Genomic DNA, 6,919 nt, shown 5'->3' with positions numbered 1-6,919 from the left:
GTGTGTATTAGAATGGTTTATGTTTTGCTGGGGGTTTTTTTTGTTGTTTGGGGTTTTTTTGAGGAAGACAGTGTTCATGGTTTTATCAGATGTTCAGAGAGATCCGCGATACAAAAAAAAAAAATTTTTTTAATGTTTATATCCTGCTCTAGAAAAATAACCGTGCCTTTTAAAATGTAACTTAAAAGGACATTATAACTGTATTCTTCTCGCGTGCATCCTCTGCATGTGACATTCTCCCAGGCACAGTGGTAAGATGGTCCCGAATATGTAGGCCCATTTATGCTTTACATCTGCAGAGTGCTCTAGGGCTGATGAAGCAGCTCCATAGATGTTAATTTATTGAATCCTGGTGGCTTCCTTGAAAGAGAAGCATCATTTCCATCACCATCATTATTGCCCCTCGATTCACAAATGAGAAGGGGAGCCTGGAGAGGTTAGAGGCTCAGCCGAGGTCTAATCAGGCGAGTGAGAAAGGTATCCTCAGACCCAGAGCTCCAGCTTCAAGCCCGGTATTCTGGTCCCACAGCCCCTTGCGGCCAGGGGCTGTAAAGTCACGCGCTCCGAGGTCTCCTGGGCCCCCCAGGAGATGGTTCTCTATCCAGCCCATTTCTCTGGCTTCACACAAACACAGTATCCGAGAACCCAGGATGGACAAGAGCTGATAGAATTTCTTCTCTGAGGAATCCAGGGTCTGTGACCACACAGCCTTTCTCGGTAGCTTGTGCCAGTGGGCTTATGATGATACTTATTCCACATAGATTGAGAAAAAGTTTAAATAGATTAAAAATGAAGTCTAATCTCTATCATATCCAGAGTGTCACAAGAACCTAGCCTCTATCTTCATGTGTATTCTCCTCTTCTCTACCCCTAACTTCCAGCCGGATTCTTCCTAAGGGGCAGACTTAGGAGGAAAATTGAGAGAAAATTCTAGCAACATCACTTGCTGAGCACTTCCTGAATACTAAGGGGCAGGGTGGAGGCAGCAGCCACGACCCGGCCAGCTGACTCTCCCACCTCCTGTGTCCCAGACCAGCCCCTGAAGCCACGCTCTCGCTGGAGCTCCCGCTGAGGGGGTCGAGGGGAGGGAATACTCTCTCCCTGCAAAAGCATTTGTCATCTCTGCTCAAGAAAATTCATCCCAAGTGACAACTGCTTTTATACCATATTAGATTTTCTCATGGCCCCACTAGAAGGAATGGGTGGGAAATCACCACGTGGTATTATAAAGTGTGTTTCGAGGACACTACAGTTGCCCGTCAAGTCCCAAATTAGGCACCGCGGGCTTGACTCTTCCCTTGCATCGTGGAGAACGCTGGCTGAGCAACTAGGTGGGGAAGGCGGAAGGGCCTGCGTCCCCGTCCCCAGCCCAGCCCCTCCATACCAGCCCCACTGCTGCTCTTGGAGACCAAACCTGCTCTCTGTGTAGCCAGCAAGAGCCTGGAGGCTTGACCAGGACCCCAGAGACTCGGCATAAGGTGACTCCTTGTAACAAACCTTGCTTTATTCCAGAATTTCTCAGAGCCAAAGGGCAGAATCCCAGGACAGGGCAGAGCAGTCCAGAGGATGTGCTCTGTAGCGATGCCAGAAAACAACAGCTGTGTGCAGGAAGCGTGGAGGAGGGTGATCGAGCTTCCGTCTGCTCCCAGGGGAGCCTCATCTGCGCTGCCGGAGATGTGGCGATGCTCGCGGCCCGGTGTGCAGGGCGGGGGGTCGGGAAAGAACGTGAGCGTGGGCCTCGCTCAGATGGGGTTTGAGTCTCAGATCCGCCAGCTTGGGGAAGTTACTTAAACCCTGAGCTTCAGCGTTCTCAGCTTCACAAGTAGACATTACCTATTTCACAGAGTTGTTATCATGATTAAATGAGGTAATACAGAGGAGCACTTAACAGGTCATATTTGCACAAGCAAAAGTAGCAGTTATTACTTTTATAATATGAAAATATTACCATCACTTCTAATTTACAGCTCCAGCGTACAGGTGCCAAACTATGGCGTCAGGCAAATATTTTGCATCCAGGTCTCTCATCCTTCAGTATTTGCAGAGATCAAAGGCTCAGGTGGACCAGCCTTAAGAACGATGAGCTTAGAAATCACTAGTTTAGGCTGCTGTCCTGATTAGAGCTGAGCTTCCCTGAGAGGCTAGCTGTCCTGAGCAGCCCACCTGCCGAGACGGCCTTCCATCCCCTCCCAGCACAAAGTCCCGTGAGCATCTAATCCCTTCCCTCCCCCATGGTGGGTTCCTTGGCTCTTGGTGAGGTATAACCGGGGATGTTCCCAGTGGGCCGTGCATCTCAAAGTAGTTGCTCCTTCAGCCCTGCCGGGCTGCAACTGCGCTTTCTATAAAGAATTCGGAGTCAAAGAAAGCAATCTGTACGCTTGCCCCGTGTCTAGAAATCCCCTTGGCCGTATCCCTGACAGGAAAGCAACTCTGAGTGGGCGCTTCCCAGAAGTCAACTAACGTGGAGAGGAGGTACGTTGCGGGAGGGGATGCAGGGGAAGAAGGGAGAAGCTGAGAAAAGGAAGAGATCGAATCATCTGTGCTGAATATTTAATGGAGGGTAAGATTACAAAGTTTGACAACGTGTATCCCGTGTCACGCTGGTCCATTTGCACAGCCTACTGGAACATTCCGCTTTGTGGCTGTGCTGTGAATTGTGAGGAAAAGAATTTCCCCAGGAGACCGGCTTCTCTGACTCAGACGCAGCGCCCTGTGTCTCAGGACTTCTGTACAAGGAGCACAGCCCTCCCAGGGGGGCAGAGCCGCTCCTGTGCCCTTGGGTTTGGCTCTCCATGTTTGGAGACAGAAACAGAATAACAACAGATGGCTTTGCAGTCCCTTCTTTCTTTAACATGCTTGGAAGTCCTTAAAAAGTGTGCCTGTAAAGAAACATCAGCTCCTCTCTGAGGTTTACAAGACTGAAAGCATCCTGGTGCCTGAGGACACGGACGGTTGGTGGCTGCACTTGTGTCCCTCCCTGGAGGGCACGTCCCCAGTTTGGGAACTGCTACTGATGGAAGGTGGAATGCGCGTGTCTGAGAGTGGGGGGTAGAGGGGCTAGGCTGGGCTAAGACCACAGGTGACTAATGAAAGACTGGGCTGGAGAAAGTTGGAGCAGGGACTGAAGGTGGCATCAGGCCGTTAAAGGGAGCTTGGAGGCCAGGTCAACAACTTTGGATTTGATTCAACTGAATATTTTGTCAGAGGCATCGTCACGTGATTTCGAAAGACTGCCCTCTCTAGGCCAGGCAAGCAGTCCTCGCTGGCTCCCTTGACGGGGTCCCCTGGTGCAGTGCACAACCCATATAACTGTACATGACAACACTGACTGCTTAAGAACTTAGAGCAGAAGATGGTGTGGCAAATGGGGTTGTGAGAAAATTCCATTTGGAAACCTTAAATAGGAGCTGTGTGGGATTTAGGAAAAGTTAGTGCTTCATTTAGGTTACTGTGTATAAGCCATCCCAAGACCTAGTGGCTTGACTCAGAAATCATTTCATTTGCTCACAATTCTACAGTTTAGCTGCACTTGCATAGGTGGTGCTCCTGTGCCTGTATTCAGCAGTGGCCAGGCTAGGGCTGGGCTCAGCAGGGAAGCTGGGACACACGGCCTCTCCTTTCTCCACATGGTCCCTCCAAGCAGGGTAGCCAGAATTCTGCCATCACTGCTCAGGGCTTCCGATAATGCAAAGGCAGAAACCGCCTAGCCTTAAGGCTTAAGATGGGGAAGAGCACGATGTTCTTAATTCTATTGATTAAGTCAAATCATAGGACCAGCTCAGATTAAGGGGAGGGGACTCCACACGGATATAAGTGTCAGAAGGCCTGGTGCCTTAGGGCAGGATGGCCACAGTCTGGTGGGGAGCTGTGTTGACCAGCCAGGTAGAAGGATGAGGACCTCATTGGAGGGCAGCCAGTGAATAGTTTCTCTTCTTAAGAATAATCCCCAAATCATTTATATTTGACTCAGGGTGTATTACATATCCCAATCAGTTTATCTTCCTAAGTACGTTCAGCAAAGATTAATGACAAAATAGGTTACATTAGCCAAAATCAAGCATCATAAATCCCTGTAGGAATAGGTCTCACTTTTTCCCAAAATACAAAAGGAATGTGGATAATTAGGAGTGAATTATATAATGCTTGGAAAGATAAATTTAGGGACACAGTTTATTCTTAATTATTTTCATGGTGACGTACTGCAGCATGTATCAGGACTCAGAAAAGAGATAGTCTTCTCATGAAGGCTTGTGTTTCTTTATCCAACACACATGACTATCAACAGAAAAATCGGCTGTGATTTTCCAAAGCCCAAGTGGAAGGCTAAGCCTTACAGTGCTTTGGGGGTTGGAATGGCATGAAATATATGCCTGTCCAGTTTTTTCCATCTTCTCCTGCACCTCACCTCCTTCTACCAGCCTCCTTCCCCACACTCGCCTTTTTCCTCTGATATTTTCTTCTTCCCTTTTCTCTCCAACTGAAGGGTATTATTCTAGAGTATCAGTTTGGCTTCCACATCAGAGGTAAAATGTACCCATTTCTTTCTCTCTTGTGTATCACGTGGAGGAAGGTGATCCAGGGCAGATGCCTCTGCTCCATGTGACCATTCAGGGGCCCAGGTGCCTCCCATCTTGTTGCTCCTCATTCCATAGGATTATTGCTCTTGCCTGCACTGGCGAAGATGACTCAGAGTAAGATGTCTTTGTTTTAGCCAACAGGAAAGTGGGAAAGAAAAGGATGTGCACATCCTTTCACTTTTATTCACCTCCCATTGACCAAAATTTACTCACATGGCTGCCTGTAGCTGCACAGGAACCTGAACACTGTGGTTCTTCACTCAACGGACTTGTGTCCAGCTCCAGCTTCTATTGTCATAGCAGCTGCAGGGGGGCAAGGAGCAATCTCTGTGTGGATGGCTTCGTTTCATTCGTGGTGTAAGGAAAGGAGAAGAGAAAAGCAGATGAAGAAGAAAATTTCTCCTTCGGGCACTCAAGTAGAGATGTAGGGGGAGAAACTATTTTCCAGGTTTTGGCGAGAAGATGAAGGTATTTCCGACTTTTCCTTCCCAGACAAGGAACTGGCCTCTAGCTGCCTCTGCTGCAACAATCCTGCAGAGGAAGCCAGGAGAGCATGCAGGAGCTCCCTCACACCCCGCCCGTGCTTCCTCACTGCTCCCCACCTCCTCCCATCCCAGGAGTGATTGTTTCATGGGGCTCCCAGAGTTGGGCCAGCAGGCATCCACTGTCGGATGAGCCCCAACGATTCTCTCCTAGAAGCAGCAAGGAGCCAAGACAAGGACAAAACACTGCAGCTGCCCTAATGGGGCGTTCAAGGTGGTGGTTCAAGGCTGCCTCAGCGATGTGCTTGCATTGATCAGAAGTGGGGACCCTCTTCTTAAGATGACGGCAGTAACTCAGAAAATAATTAGGTGACCACATACCCAGTTTGGCTATCACTTGTCTCTGGCATAGTATAAATAGCACCCAGAGGAGAGAGTCTTGTAGCCTCTGCAAAACCACTGAGGAGCCTAGGGTACCAGAGCCGCTGCTGGCAGCGCTTTGATTCTCAGGCCCAAACGTAGGGCATGTCCCACGGCTCCCATGCATGGAGAACAGAGCCTCCAGTCATCAAGGGGAGGGTGAAACAGTTCTCAGAACCATTTCCATCAATAGCCCCGGTGTGCACTGGGAGAGGATTGTCTGATGGGAATTAAGTGCCCTTCACTCAACCGGGTGAATTACTCCATTCACAGGTGCAAAATGCTCAAAAAGAATCTAAATGTGTCTGGTTGCTGGCCCTAGCACAGCCAGAAATGAACTCTCTGCTGCTGCCATGGTGTGTAGAGTCAGAAGGAAAACAGCCAAAAGATGGAAACAACCCAAATGTCCATCAGCAGACGAATGGAAAAACAAAATTGGTACATAAATGCAATGGAATATTAGTAAGTTTTAAAAGGAATGATGTTCTGACGCATGTTACAACACGCATGAACCTTGAGGACATTATGCTAAATGAGATAAGTCTGTCACAAAAAGACAAATATTGTAGAATTCCACTTATGTGAAGCACCTAGAAGAGTCAAATTCAGAGAGACAGAAAGTAGGCTGGTGTTTGCCAGGGGCTGGGGGAAAGGGAACGGGAGTTTGTGTTTAATGGTTACAGAGTTCTGATTTGGGGAGATGAAAAGGTTCTAGAGATGGATGATGGTGACGGTTGAACAGCAATGTGAATGTACTTAACGTCACTGAATTGTACACTTAAAAATGGTTAAAGCAGTAAATTTTGTGTACATTTTATTTTTCACGTTAAAAAACTAGATTCCCAAGGCCCTCTTGGGGAAATACTGACTCAGAGAGATTGGGGAATCTGGAAATTTTATTTTTTTAAGAGGCCTCTCAGAAGGGTATGATCGTCAGGCAAGTTTAGGAAGCACTGCTGCTTCCTCATGAGATAATAGACGTAAAGCGTCCACGTCCACGCTTGGTTGATGGTCACTCAATAAATGCTCGCTCAGTCATAGTAGCTATTGTTATTAACAATGTAAATGGTTTCATCTGTAGAGGTTCCATGTGAAAATTACAATAATTATCATAGCCAGCACTGACTGGGTATGCTGGGCTTTTACATGTGTTGTCTCATTTAATCCTCACAACCTTACCTATTAGGTAAGATTATTATCCCCGTTGTAAAGATGAGGACATTTTGGAACAAACAGCATAATAATGCACCCAACATCCTGAATCCATTGTGTGATAGAGTTGAGATTTGGATCCCAGAGGCCATACTACCGTAAGCTGGTATATTTGCGAGATAATAATAAGCTCCAGGAAGGCAGGAACTTTTGTCTCTCTTGCTCATGGTTTTATCTACACTGGCACATAGTAGGTGTTCAATAAATATGTGTTGAATGAATGATTCA

The sequence above is a fragment of the Physeter macrocephalus genome, chromosome 13 (assembly GCF_002837175.3).
Source record: "Physeter macrocephalus isolate SW-GA chromosome 13, ASM283717v5, whole genome shotgun sequence".
Taxonomy (NCBI): domain Eukaryota; kingdom Metazoa; phylum Chordata; class Mammalia; order Artiodactyla; family Physeteridae; genus Physeter; species Physeter macrocephalus.
This window is presented reverse-complemented; position numbering follows the sequence as displayed.